The sequence below is a fragment of the Mchenga conophoros genome, linkage group LG7 (assembly GCF_057382185.1).
Source record: "Mchenga conophoros isolate Kocher_MC1m ecotype Shallow Benthic linkage group LG7, M_conophoros_male_GT1.1, whole genome shotgun sequence".
Classification (NCBI taxonomy): Eukaryota; Metazoa; Chordata; class Actinopteri; order Cichliformes; family Cichlidae; genus Mchenga; species Mchenga conophoros.
In genome coordinates, this window is record NC_140532.1 from 22140280 (window position 1) to 22155953 (window position 15674).

At 40.7% G+C, this 15674-nt stretch overlaps 1 protein-coding gene across 3 annotated transcripts in view; it reads left to right on the top strand.

Moving 5' to 3' along the window:
- acanb (aggrecan b) overlaps window positions 1-15674 on the top strand; it is a 49047-nt gene that overhangs the window by 9908 nt on the left and 23465 nt on the right. The window contains exon 1 of one of the 3 annotated variants that reach the window (XM_085282896.1): window positions 13624-13732. The exons of 1 other annotated variant lie outside the window; for it this stretch is intronic. The gene's annotated coding sequence lies outside the window, so the exon portion shown is untranslated. Of the gene's footprint in view, window positions 1-13623; window positions 13866-15674 lie in introns of those variants that run through there. One more of the 3 variants, XM_085282897.1, reaches the window with a different exon arrangement.

The window sequence follows — 15674 nt, forward strand, 5'->3', positions numbered from 1 at the left end:
TCTCTAACCTTGTGTCCTGAGCTGTCCCACTCATTCCTAATCACCTGGTCACTCTCAGTGAATATCTTAACATCTTCAACTTTTCCTCCAGCTCTAGTCTCCTGTATTTTTGTCATCTCCAAACCACACATCACAAGTCTCACTACCATCTTGTAAACATTTCCTTTTATTCTTGCTACTATCTTTCTGTCACAAATAACCTCTGACATCTCCACCCACTCCACCCTGCCTGCAGTCTCATCTTCACCTCTCTTGTCCACTGTCCATTGCTGTGGATGGTTGATCCCATGAATTTCATCCATCCTCACTCATTCTGTTCCTCTTGCATCTGTCTCCATCTCTGTCACACACATGTAGTCTGTGTTGTTCTCATAAGTGAGTTTAGACCATTTTTGGGCTCCTACATTTCATCACAGTACCCCTAAAAACAAAGATACCAGTAATAATAATGTAGTTGTTTTATTATTAACAGAAGGACTTTTCATTAAAAGCCGACTTTTGTTTCTGCAGTAGAAAAAAGATGAGGGTGTAGGTGGGAGGTAATTTCATGACAAAAAGCAGTGGTGCAGATTTAAAACACATTTTAACCTGAATCACATCACCCAACTGCCTCCCTTTACCAGGCATCGTCCCTACATTTAGAGTCTCTACTATTACTGTGTTTCCTTCTCTCTTGATGCCTCCTGACACACTTTCCTCCTCGTCTCTTCCTTTGTTGGCAGGCCAGGCTCACATTTACACCTCCACTAATATTTAATTAAGAGTCCCTTACCAAGTGGCACCTCGACCAGACACTTTTGGTAGCCATCCGCGGGCTTCTGGCATTAATCTTGGGTGAATATTTAATGACTCTTCTCAGTTAGTTTCCTTGCACAGACCCAGCTTTTAACCATAATCTCCTCATTTCAATAGGGTTCAGTTGGGGGCATTGGTTGTGCCATTCCAGAAGTTTAATGCTAGCCTGCTTTATCTATTCCTGAACCGATTTTGATCTGCGTTTGGGATCATCGTCCTGTTGAAGCATCCAGCTGTGTCTAAGTGTTAACTATCTAGCTGTCGATTTGAGGTGAAATTAAAGAATATGGAAGTATTCCTCCTTCTTCATTATTTCATGGATGGAAGGATGGATTGCATGCTTTGAGTTATATAACACACAAAGATTTTTAATTTCACTTTATTCCACAAGGCTGTCAGCTAAAATATGATGCAAGCTTCACATGTATTACTTCCCAATGCTGCAGTTCTCTTTGCTTCCCATGAAGTTGTTCCCAGCATGAGACCAAAAAAGTCTGGCACGGTGCGTTCACTGCCAGACAGCCTGGTGAGGCTGATGTGAATCTGGCAACCTGTCAAGAAAATGTGGAGAGTCTCTCTGCCCCATCATGCAGCAGAATAAGGGAAGCCAGTCTGTGCAGCATAAGGAAGTAGTGTTCACTAAAACCAGTAACCACCACTCCCTCCTTCTCTCATCTTCTCTCTCACCACCTATCCAGTGTTCAAAAATCTCCTTTTTACCCAATGGAAATTATGAATTGTGTGTGAAATAACTAACTAAATGCACTCTGAAGAACTCTGTCTCCACTGATTCGGTAAGCTCACTCTCATTCACTCTTATTTTGTATGCTTTAAGTCACGTTTCACTTGCAAGGAGACAAAAACCAGGAGGGAACTTTTTATTTGAAAGACTTCTTTGCTAAAAAGTCATTAAACTGTAAGCAGTAAAGTAACAGTGAGCATTTACAGAGGAGGTGGTTAAATGTGTGCACTGAGGCCAACTTAGCTTAATGTTAAACCAAATAATTAAAAAAAAAACATCTTGGATACTTCTCCTCATGTAGTTTTCTTGCATGGGTAAAGACTGTGAACAGTCATTACTGACAGTTAAAGAGGTGAACGGGTGCATCAAGCCTCTCTGTGTGCTACCTTCTCTCCTTTTCCCCCAAAGATTCCCTGAAGTGAGCGAACATTTTGTTATCGCTCTTCATTCCGTCGCATTTCCTTTATCTTCATACATGACAACACTGATATTTCTCACTGTGGTTTAATAATGCAGCAGTGACAGAGTGGCAAAAGAATCACCTTTGTTCTTTGTTTTTTAAAAACATCAAAAACAGTTTAATAGTCAACAAATGCAGTACAGTAGAACACAGTGGTTAAAATGTCAATTAGTGCATTTTAGTATAGTATTGTAATTAGGTTTTAAGGAAGTAAAACACTGCTAATTCATGCAGATGAGTAAATATTAAAGGAAAAAGGGATTCAGTGGCTCTATTCGCTGAGAGAATTTTCAGTTCATTTGGAAGGAAGGGTCACAGCAAATCAATACAAAGATATTGCAGCAGGCACAAAGGGGTCAGTGTACAGTTGGATGAATATGAAATTAATGATCATGTGAAATCGCCTTTGCAGTCACCTGATCTCAATTTAACTGAACATCTATAGGAGAATTTAGTTGTATTAAACATTAAATAACATTCTCCACCGCCATCATGAAGACACCACTGAAGGAAAATGTGTTGGAACGATGATGCTTCATCCTCCAAAACAGTTCCAGAAACCTGGAGAATCTGTGCCTAAGTACAAAGTTGCTCTATCACCTCAATAAGACCATTTATGTTAGTATTTTCTGTAGTTTTTCACCCTGCTGTGCCATGGTTCTGGATATTTTTCCCAGTGGGATTTTGTGTGTGTGTTTATTTTAACAGCGTAATTCTCCTGTAATTAAACTGAATTCCAATGTATTTTAGTTGAAACTACAATGTAATTGTATCACAGCGTGCGTATAAGTAGCCTAAGTTTGCCTGTGTGCCTGTGTAACCAAAATATAACCACTTAGTTATCTTACTTTTGAACTGTGACATGGTATGAAACCATGCTGGAAGATGCACAGATTCTCACCTGGATTGTTGAAGGAAGCTGATCTTTGAGGACATTAGCATGGTTAGCGTATTCCTAAATGGATCAACTTTGACTGAAACAAAAAAAAGGGGGTGGGGGTGGGGGTAGTCAACTATCATCCATCTAAACATAAATGGTGCGATTTTCGTATTGGTCAGCATTTCCTCTCGAAGTCTGTAAATCATTAGTATCCATGTTTTTGTTTCGTTTTTTTTTTTTTAAATTGGTGACACATTTCTTTTTCTCAGCAATTAGGAATGGGACTGCAGCAAACAGTTGCACCATAAAGCTACTTTTTTTCTCTTTTCCTAGAAACATATAGCACAGTCTGTTAAGGAAAATTACAGAATGGTAAAAACGAGATCTATCTGTCCATTTTTTGCCCAGATGCACTCACTTGAGCTATCAGTGTGGGCACACAGACATGCGTACATGCATTTATATTTAGCGAGTAAGGCCTGACAGATATAAAGCAGCTATTCACTTCTACAGAGTGCCTGTAAAAATGTAGCCCTCCCACTTGATAGACTGCAAGAGACTGTGTCAACACACACACACACACACACACACACACACACACACACACACACAAAACCCCATGTTCTTAACAGATATCAGGAGGAGGTGGGCAGCCAGGACTGGTTGAAAGAAGGCCTTATGACATGAAGCCTTCACTTTCACATTAGAGACCTTTGTTCCTTAGTTCTGGGCAAATAGAGGAAAAGATGTGTCTTTATATATGGGTCATTGACATCACATGCATATTTTTGTGTCCAAGCATATTTAATCTGATACACAGTTTAGACGTCTGATAAATAACCTTACAGTGTAAAATCATTCATTTTATTAAGTGATGCTTCTTCCTCACTTCCTGGTTGCATCACTTGACTTTTCCCAGGTATTTCTACTTTAAATATGCTTTTATTAAGGTACCTGCACTAAGTGTGAATTTTTAAATAAAATAAAGATTTTTTTTTTAGATAACTTAAGGTTGTCCTAGTTTTGCATTGGTTGTACTTCCTGACTTAGAAAGAGTACCAGTCTCCATAAGAGCTGAATTTAGCCATTTTTAACCTTATTTAAGAGAGTGAAACAAATCTTATCATAACCCCATTAAAACCCTATGAGCTCATCTGTCTGATGAAATACACTTTTCACTGTTATTATTTTTTAGAACTTGTCTTAGCAATTAAAAAATCTTAGCAAAGGTTTTTATTTTGATTTTAGTGTCATATGAAAACCGTTTTTAATCATATTTGTCAACAGAAAGTGGCCCCACCTGACATTTTTGATTTTAGGTTCCAAAGCATATAAGAATATATATTATGTGAATGCACTGAAAATGTATTGAAACTGCTAACATTTCACAGGATAAACCCCTACAAGTCATGCCTTGAAGTTATTTTAAACATAAATCATGCATTCAGACATAAATCTATGTATGTTTGGCAGAGTTGATGCCATCTACTGAGCAAGAAGTGACATTGCGGGAAATACTGCTCAGAAATCATAGTTCCAGAAAAAAAGCTTTGGAGATATGTCTGAAGATAAGACCCATGGTACGCAGTTGCCTGATCCAGACAAAGAGACACAAATCCATTTGGGTTTGTTTGCAACATAAAAGTGTATTAAGTTAAATGTATGGAGAAATCTTCTATGACAAACCTTTGGTTGATAAGGAAGCAGCTGAAAAAATGTTCAGACATTTCTAAACCATCCTGGCTTTGAATTTTGTGTGTGGAGTTTAAATGATGTCCTGGTGTTTGTGTGAGTTTTCTCACACACTTAAACTGATGTCAGATTAGATTTACTTTTGGTGAAAGAATCAGAAAAACAAAACGCTGGTGTACGTCCAGCTTGACAACATCAAACATCAAACACATTTTGGAGGCGGACTTCATCATTTACTGTACTTCTGTAAATTTGTAACCAGCAATCTTGCATAAGCATAGAGTACAAATAAACAATCTGAGGTGATGGATTTGTCAAACATCCTAAAAGTCACATTGTTTAAATGTTTATAACATGAAATAAATCAAATAATGGTGTGGCGTTTAGCACTGTTGCCTCACAGTAGGTCCGTTTGAATCCACCATCTGGCTGGAGCCTCTCTGTGTGGGGTTTGCATGTTCTCCCTGTGTTTGCTGGGTTCTCTTGGTTCACCCTCACACAGTCCAGACACATGCAGTTAGTGGGGTTAGGTTAATTGGTGATCCTAAACTGGCTGTAGGTTTGAATGTGAGTTTGAATGGTTGTTTGTATCTCTGTGTTAGCCCTGTGACAGAGTGGTGATCTGTCCAGGGTGTACCCCATCTCTTGTCGTATCACAGCTGTGTTAGACTCCAGCTCCCAATGAGCCTTAATTACATACGTGGGAAAAAAATGAAATTACAATTAAATCAAATCACAATTGTTTACAAGCAGCCAATTAATGAACGCAAAGAGCTCTTCTGCTTGATGATTTCCTGGCATGCCTACAGTATGTTATTGTTTCTCCAAGCTGTCGCCTGACCCCATGATGTTGCTGAGAAATACCATATGACACCATGTAAGCTGTTGCGAAATAGAGATGCCATCTGGTTGTGTCTGGATCCTAAAGAAGTGTCATTAGGCACCCATGCAGAGAGACCTGGAAAGCCTGTAAATGTTTATCTATTTCTTAACTGTTTACCAGTCTGTCTTTCTGTGTGCGTGTGTGTGTGTGCGTGCGTGCGTGCGTGTGTGTGTGTGTGTGTGTGTGTATTTAAAGCCAGCAGAGTATGGACACCAGTTTAACTCTGTAAACTGTAGAGTTGTTCCATGTCAGGACCTCTGACATTTATACAGTAATATATTCTACATAGGATATTTGCAGTAGCAAATTAGGTCCTTGTGCAAAACCAGATGTGTGCATTTTTACTGCTGCTAAAATCACAGCGTTGTTTTTACACTCATTTACAAGCATTTCTAATTTAGCAAGTTTTATTTTGAAAGCGTTTCCTGGCTTTTATATGTAGGTTATTTAGAGGTTAAAGCTCCAGCAACACTTGTAGCATATAGAACAACACCATAGTTTCAGGTATCTGTGCACCTGTACGTGAAGGTGCACCAGAAACATCTACACTAATTTGTACTAAACAAACCTGATCAACATGTAAAACTCGATCATTTCACATACCTAAAAAATACAATGTACAATGAGCAACACAACTAAAATAAAACAGTGCACAAACGCGTAAAGCTAACAAAGGAAATGTTTATTTATTACTGCAATATTTATCTCATCTTTATTTATCACTAAATATTTATCTGAACTGACCAAAAAGAAAAAAAAATTGCAAATTGCAATGAAACATCACTCTGCATCCCATCTTTGATCATGGTCGAACCAGAGGACCACAGCCAAATCGGTTTTTCTCTGACACATGATTGCTCTTCCACATGAGCAGCATGAGTGAGACTGATCGGTAACCACTGTGTTAAAGCAGCACCGCTCACTCTCTGAGTGGTGTGTGCTAAACAAAGTTTGTGTTCTCAGATTTAGAAAAGTCTTGTTTTGAGGGCCTTTAGCAGTTTTGGAGTCCTGCTGTTGGAGTTAGCTTCACATATTTATAATTGTGTGCAGTTTAATTTTTTGTGAAAAAAACAAACAAAGCTGCAACCTTCAGCCTAATGAAGCTACAGTAAAAGTCCCGTGATCACAAACCCAGGAGGACTTGTAATTTTACCCAATAGTTTAGTCCGAATTTCCCCTATTAAATAGTGTGAATCTCATGCTTATAGAACAAATGTCAGGAGATCATCTAAAGATGTCAAGGTTCTGGGAATACGCAGGACTCAAATGGAGGCTCCAGGTCAGAGTTTAATGCATTTATTTACTGTGAATTTTCAACAACAATATTCAAAGAACAACATTAGTGACTGTCCCAGTCTCCCTTCAGACTCCTCACAGATTCCAAACAACAAGTAGCTGCTCCCTGCTCAGTATCCACCAGTCCTCCAAGCAAACCTGAGCGCTAGAAAAGCAGGTAAGAAAAACGGCATGAAGCGACTTCAATGAGGTCATCAGAGCCAGGTACATCATTTCCAACAGGTGTGCGGAGACGTGTGGAAAGTGTAAACCAGGGCTGCATCCTATCAGTGCACCTCGTACACACAGATACAGAAGCGAGCAAAACCAAACCAGAGAGACAGACAGAAAATGTCAGGTCGCACAAGGACTGAGGGAGGATGACAAAATCATTAAGTCTAAATTATAACATAGCCTTACTTTAAGGCAGCAACAAACTCAAACTCTTGCCTAGATCTTGGCACATTAGTCCATTTCTGATTTCTCAGCTGATACCCTTCGACACAATTAACTGTTAAACCTCCTAAATGGTGCACAATGCAAACTTCAGTAGCCTGTCTACTGTTGCCACTGCCTCACCAAGCCTCTTTGCAACCCAGCTCTATGCCAGCTCCTTGTTTTTCATGCTGTGTCTGATGCATTCATTGTTGGTGATCACTGATTTGTTCTGTGCGTTATGCTATCCTGCAAACCTATCAAAGAAGAATCCGTCGATATATAAACCCACAACATTCATCACCATATGTTTCAGTATAAGCATACTGCAAGAGTGTGTGAGTGGGTGCATAGGCAGTTTTGCCTATGTGTGAACAGAAAATCCACGAACTTAAACAAACGTCTCAGCACTTTTACAAAGCTTGAAATTTGTCACCCCCAAGAAGAAGCCTCTGTCTGGTTGATCCCATCTGAAAACCTGTGTCAGCAATATTCCAGCTTGTTTCCAGCATGCGGCTGCTCATATTTGGATCATTTGAGCCTGAGAGAGAAAACACAAGCGTCTCTGTCTTGACCACCGTTATACACTCTGAGAGGTCTTTCAGGTGTACTCTGTGCTGCGTAATGCTTCTAGCTGAAAGTCTTCCCTCACAGAGGCAGTAAATGAACTGAAACAAGCCACAAGCGAGGGTTTGACAAAGACGCACAGACAAATTACACATGAACAAATACAAAAACAACCATTTTAGGTGAACACGAATCTCTGGTTAAGTTAACTCATAAAACAAATTGACCAAATTCCTCATGCTCCTAAGAACAAAAGGGACATTCATGCCACATTTAGATATTGTATAAGCTGGCAAGCAACAGGATATCACAACAATTTAAAAAGTAATGTTACTGATTTTTGTGAGTGAGCAGATACAAGAACACGCATTCTCTTTACGACCCAAACTGTGAAAACACGCTGTGTGTTTCTGGAGACTCTTATGTGCTTTTATTATAGTTAGCTCGACACATAAAGCCCGTACTGTACATTCAGAGCTTTAACAACCTCAGTGAAATTTCAGACAAATGACACAATAATTTCTTTACTTTTTGCCACAGTAAAAACACAAAAGTGTCTCACTTTCTGCAGCTTCCACAAGAACAATGTTCTGACCTTAAAGCAAAGAATCAGAGCATTGACTAAAAATCTGTTAAAACCTCTAAAAGAAACAGTTTCAGGAAATATCCAAACACCAGACTGTAGGTGCAAACGCCATCTTCCATATTCTCACCATGTGATAATCTCAGACACATTAATCTCACAACAATCGCTTGTGTTATTTGTTCTTTTTTGCTGTGTTCAGCCAACAAAACATGCACTCAAGTCATGGCTTTATACTTATGAGATGTTAGAATTGGCAAAACGAGTAAAAAGAAAGTGAATCAACACAAATGTGAGCATGGTGTTTAGCAGCACTGTTGCCTCACAGCAAGAAGGTCCTGAGTTCAACTCCACCAGCTGGCCTTTCTGTGTGGAGTTTCTCCCTGTGTTTGCATGGGTTCCCTTCGGGTACTCTAGCGTCCTCCTACAATCCAAAGACCTGTAATTAATGAAGTTAGGTTAATTGGTCCTTCTAAATGGCCCAAAGGTGCAAATGATTGTCTGTGTTAACCCTGCAACAGGTTGACGACCTGTCCAGGGTGTAACCCCACCTATCACCCTATGGTAGCTGGGATAGGCTCCAGCCTCTCCCGTGACCCTGATGAGGAAGAGAATAGATGGATGGTTTTCAAGATTTGACTTCTCTCTCACACTGGTAACCTGTGACTGCAGCTGCTGCAGAGCTTGTCTTACATCTGCTTTTACAAGAACAACAGCAATGAAGACTTGGTCATTTATACAACCCAATATGTTTCGTACATTTCAGCTGTGGACAGTATACAAGAATAATGCAGCTTCTGAGTGTAAAAGCTTAAGGTAAAGACATACAATAATACAGTGAAAACTCCAGCAATCAGACACCCCCTAAGAGTAATCACTTGGCGACAGTGGGAAAGAAGAACTTCCTGTTAACAGGTATTTTCTTACTGATTATATCAAACCCATAATATATTATTGTTGGAATTCTGCCAGATAATCCTTCTTGTTTCAGAGAAATGTGGGACACTAGTTGTTTCACAATATCATTAAAAAAAACTAGACATAGCAGCTTTTGTCTTATGGTTTGAGCTAATGTTCCTTTGCCTGACATTTTTCACTTGTGGAGCATCTGTAGAGGTTGGCTCACTAGCACTCTTGGCCGCTTTTACCATGAGAAAGGAAAAGTCATACTCACAAATCCCTACAAGTCAGTCTGGGATAAGAAAATAAGGGAGTTACTTCTGGCTGTTGGTGGGATGGGGGGCTTCCATGTGGCAAAACTGAACAGTAGTGAAATAAATGAGCAAACATTTTTCCTAAAATGCATGTGGAGTGGCACCTTTTAGTATTACACAATTCCCAGTCTCTAGCTGCTTGTTTATCTTTGTAGCTTGTTTATCTACCATTGTAGGCAAATTTGGAATTCCCAGAACTTCTGACTTAGAAAAGACTTCAGCAGCTTATGTTGAAGTATGTTTGCACAACAGCTTTCCAGTAGAGCTAGTAGGCTGCCAGTATTAGAAAATGTTGTTGAGCTATATATCTTTAAATGGGGGGAAAATGTGGATAAAAAACATTGTGCATCACAAGGCAAACTTTCCCTGAATATAAAAAGCTGCAACATAAACCTATAAAATATATTGTGAGGCATCTCTATTTTTGCACTGCTCTTTTTAATATGTCAGCATTCAGCAGCTAATTCATATGAATGATGGCGAGTAAACATGATGCCTCTATTTCATCTGTGTGCTGAACAAACAGAGTCTGCAAATAAGTGCAAAATTAGAGCAAATCAGCTGTTAATAAATTCTCCTTTGAAGATGTATATGGTAAGCGTGTGTCAGTGAGTGCAGGGAACACACAGCCAGTATTTACGGATCTGAATAGCGTTTGGTGGGAGACGAATGGCAGGCACACCTTTCCTCAACCTCAGACCAACATTAGCATGTTTAACTTGAAACCAAATGGACGCAGACACCAGCGGCAGACACAGTATATACTGTGTGCATTCATGCATACATGGAAACACACATTCACAGTTTATGATTTGTTTTTTTTCCTTTTATCAGAAACCTCGCAAACACCTGTTACTGTTACCAAATATACCATTTAACCTTTCTAGCATTATTACAGAGAATATTCATACATAATGTTGTTTTAACAACTGATTTGTTAACCCTGTCATGGTTTTTGAGTATGTTTGGCCTTGGTATTCATTCAAGGGAGTTTTATGTTTCTCTACGATGTTTCTGTACCCTTCTTCATGTCCAGGCTGTATTTGTCTTTTCTCTGTGTTCTGTCTCCAGTGTTGTCTTTCTGATCTCTCTGGTTTTTCCTTTTGTCTTCTCAGTCTGTCATGTCTGTTCATTCCCTAGTACCAGTGTCAAATTCACGTGTCTCTGCCTCAGTCTTGGTGTGCGTTACTTCCCGCTTTATTTTGTACATCCCCTGTCTTGTATGCATATGTTCAATTTTGCTTCCCCGGCCTCGTTAGTCAGATTTAGTTCGTCTGTGTTCCCTGGTGTGTTATCTGATGTGTCTGTTTGAGCCCTCAGTCAGTCAGCCTGCCTACCTGCATATCCATCTGTCCGTCCTCCACTCATTCACTTACATTTTTTCCCTTCTCATCTTCAGTTTTTTCACTAGTTTTCCTTTTGGCTGATTCAACACACGAATGGCCTGAGGATAAAAACTCCTCTTGAGCCTCTCTGTTTTTGTTCGGATGGTGCGGAAACCTTCTGCCTGATTTCAGAAGCTGGAAGTTTGTTGCTGGGATGTGACGGGTCCTTAAAAGCCTAAGTTGCTCTAGTCCAGTACCTCCTGATGTAAATGTCCTGTAGGGAAGGGAGAGCAGTCCTGCAGCAGCGTTCTGCCATACGGATCACTCTCTGGAGAGCTTTTTTATCCTTGACACAGCTGTTTCCATACCAGGATGTGATGTTCTGTGTGAGGATGTTCTCCACAGCGCCTGTATAGACTTCTACAGGCTGCCAGTCTTGAGACCCACTTGAAGCACCTTTGACTCAAAGTCACAGTTAATCATTCACTCAGATATAATACCAGATGCTGTTTGTAGATTACAGCTCAGCATTCAATACCATCGTTCCCTCGAAGCTGGACAGGAAACTGCAGGATCTAGGACTGAGCAGCTCCCTCTGCAGCTGGATCCTTAGCTTCCTGTCTGACAGACGCCAGGTGGTCAGACTGGGCAGCATCACCTCATCCCCCATCACACTGAACACTGGTGCTCCACAGGGGTGTGTACTGAGCCCTCTCCTGTACTCACTCTACACCTACGACTGCACAGCCACTAACAGCTCCAACATCATTGTGAAGTTTGCGGACGACACTACAGTGGTGGGTCTTATCACCAACGGTGATGAGACGGCTTACAGGGAGGAGGTCAGCACCCTGACCCACTGGTGTCAAGACAACCATCTCACCCTCAACGTCGCAAAGACAAAGGAGTTGATAGTGGACTTCCGGAGGTGCAGAGAAGTACACACCCCCATCACCATCAACGGCGCTGCTGTGGAGAGAGTGAGCAGCTTCCGGTTCCTTGGAGTACATCTGGCTGAGGATCTTACGTGGTCAGTACACACAAACAAAACAGTGAAGAAGGCGCAGCAGCGCCTCTTCTTTCTCAGGAGACTGAAAAGATTCGGCATGAGCCCCCGCATCCTCAGGACCTTCTATCACTGTGCCATTGAGAGCATCCTCACTGGATGCATCACCACCTGGTATGGCAACAGCACCGCCTACAACTGCAAAGCTCTCCAGCGAGTAGTGCGGTGCTCTGAACGGATAATTGGAGGTGAGCTTCCCTCCCTCCAAGACATCTACAGGAAGCGGTGCCTGAGGAAAGCGGGGAGGATCATCAAGGACTCCAGTCACCCCAGCCATAAACTGTTCAGACTGCTTCCATCAGGAAGGAGGTTCTGCAGCATCCGGTCCCGTACCAGCAGACTGAGAGACAGCTTTTTCCATCAGGCCATCAGACTGCTGAACACGTCATAGACACCTCAGCTTCACTACTGGAACTTCAACATTATGCACTCCACACTGTATATAAATGCCACTTGTTTTGCACATATTCAACTCTGTATATTTTATATATTTTATTATTATTATTATTATTTTTTTTTTTTTTTTACTATTTAATTTGTAAAAATGTGTATACACACACACACACACACACACACACACACACACACACGTAGGAAAATATTTAGTATACACATCCAGAAATGCATACACTATTATATATTGTACATATATTTATTAGTTTCAGGTTGGCCATTCTTGTATTTTGCTCGTTTGTGTTGTTGTGTTTGCACATCTCTGTTGCTTGTGGGGCTCGCACACAAGAATTTCACTCGCATGTGCTGTGCCAGTGTGCCTGCACATGTGATGTGACAATAAAAGTGATTTGATTTGATTTGAGAAGTTCTCACCTTAAACACAGCTGATTGTTCACCTTAACAATCAGCTGGACTGGCCACATAACGCTCATGCTCAGTATAAGAAGGGCCAAAGTCGGCTCTATCTGCTGGGCTGGCTGAGATCTTTTGGGTGTTCACAGTGATGGCTTCTGTTATCTTTTATGCAGTTGTCTGCTGGCAGAGGTAGGAAGTAATAAAGTACAAATACCTTGTTACTGTACTTGTAGAATTTTCAGATATCTGTACTTTACTTGAGTATTTACCTATGCAAAAGGTAAAGATAAAAATAGATGGTACAATTCTCCTTGGAGTAGCTACTTATTACTTATAAGTAATAAGTATTACTTACTTATTACAGATGGACAGGAAACGGCTTAATACACTGTTAGAGGGCCAGCTCTGGCCTGTCCAGTCCCCTAGACCCCACAGAGGAGGTGGGTGAGAGGAGGACGTCAGCCAAGTGAATGCCCATTATGGACAACACCTCCCAACCCCAGCACTATCGTAAGTCCTTCATCCTGATAGCAGCCAGACGGTACCATTATTCACACAGGAAAAATGCCACTACACTTTATGTACATAAAATCATATTATTTTTTGCACACGATTTGTTTTCTTAATTTCTTTTCGATTTTTATTTTTCTAATATATCTCTAACAAGTGAATTTCCCCAGTGTGGGATTAAATAAAGCTTGTCTATTCATATAGTGATTTATTCTATACATTTTGAGCACACACACACACACTCAGTGCTAATCTGACACTGACCAGACTGATGACTGATTTACTTCTTCAGCTTTGATATTCAAGGCTGTTTGCATGACCTCACCAACTGGCAGGAGGATCCCACATCTCTCTCTCCACTCCTTTCCCTCCCTCACTCTTTCCAACATCTAAATGTGTGGCAGAATTTGAATAGAGCTTCTTTCTGCACTCCTACACAGGCAGGAGCGAGAGGCCCCTGTAGTCGCTGGCACTGGGAGCATTGCAGCATCAACGGTACGTTTTACAACTCACCACTGGATGCTCTAGCGAGGAATTTTGTAAAGAGGTTTCAGGGGATACTTTGACATATCCTCCTCTTCTTTGGGGGGACAGGTATTGATTCAGGTACTCTGATGCCTAACCAAAGGTAACTTTCTGATTTTTTCTTTCAGTAGTTTTCTCAACTAGTTTGTTGATAATAACTACTATGACAGTGATGTAGATGACTACCCACTACAGTGGGCACAGAAGGTAATGCTAACGTGATTTTGGTCAGTATTTCATCTTGATGTGACAGAAGTTTGGAGACTTCTGTGGGGTGTTCAGTCAATTTCTCTTAAATCTGAGTGATTTTTTATGCTTATTTGTCATTTTTAATTCCATTAAACTTTATTACATTGTTGAAGAATGTTTTAAAATCATATCTACATGTTTATACAGTAGTGAGTAATATTTTAATTGTTTGCATTATGGGACCCATCACACACTGTATCATGAAGTGTACTAGGCTGCCGATCAGTGTCAGAGTCAGTGTCAGCTCTCTTCGTGAGTCAGGAAAACCTAAATGTTGTGCTTGCTTGTTGTTTTCAGTCATCATTTAGCCCAGTGGTGTTACAGTTGGTGGCTTGGGGGGGGGGGGGTGTTATTATGTAATAAACTAGGGGCTTAAAATAATTTGATTCAACTATACCTATCCAGGGTTCAACAGTGATATTGGCCCAAAGTATCATTTAATAAAATACTAAAACGCACTGCAGCACTCCTTGTCTAAGCCCTTATATAACATAATATATTGTTAAACAAGGTTTTATTTTTTTATTTTCTTTTTACTAGAGTTTTGGGTCTCTGCGGTCTCAAGCACAAAATATGTGAAGGATTGTGTACAATTTTTCTAAAATTCCTCTTTCATTCAAACTCTTTGTGGAGCTGTTGATAAGAAAACCGCTCTGTGTTTGGTTATTGGTATTCCTTTCCCCTGGGATAACACTTATAGGTTTATATAGGACATTAGTGTTGTAGAGCGACATCCTGTTACTATGGTTACACCAGGCTGCATGAGTGCATGTTGTGAATTGTAATTCCCAGATGTCGAGATGAAAAAACAATTGACAAAGAGTTCATTTAAAGCAAACACCTTTACACTCTGCATTATTAAACAGCAACTTACATTTGAGACTTTGGAGTTTCTTCCTGATGTCAGTCTGTCTGTATATGTGTCTACTTGTGCATATATGTGTGTGTGTGTGTGTGTGTGTGTGTGTGTGTGTGTGTGTGTGTGTGTGTGTGTGTGTGAAAATATCACGCATTTAACTATTTCTTATCTCTTAAACTGGTGACTACGTAAACATGTATTAATGCATCCAGAAACATCTGAGAATCTTTTTTTTAGCTCCCCGCACTTTTCACTGAGCAAGAGTCGGTGTGTGTGTTCTCAAACACAGGCCTTACAGTACGTATCCATAGGTGCACACACTCCCGTGCTTTTTCTGTACCAGGGGCATCAGACGTGTACTCCAACACATCCCCTCAGTGATCTGTGAGTGTTGCTCAGTGTTTCTGTGTGTGCTGTCATATCAATGTCGACTCTGTTCTCCTGCCGTAGGGCTAGAGAAGAGTGGGTGGAGGGTGACGTTGTGGTGGTGGTTTTGCGGGGAGGGAGCTTCCCTTGTGTTTACCTTGGCAGGGTTGTGAATATTAAGGCCCCGCCTCTGTCCGTTGATGGAACAGACCAAGGCCTTATTGCCCTCCACCTCAGCTGGGAGCAGAACATACCACAGCGGTTGTACAGGGGCGCTGCAGCCACCCCACTGACTGAATGGGCACTCTGTGGTGGAGGGAGGAATGACTCGTTTGACCTGGGCTGGCAAAGTTTGCTCACAAATGTGCCACAGTTTAAATGATGCATTTAAAGGGTGCATTAAGATCTGCTGAGAGATTGGGTACTAAGCAACAGAGA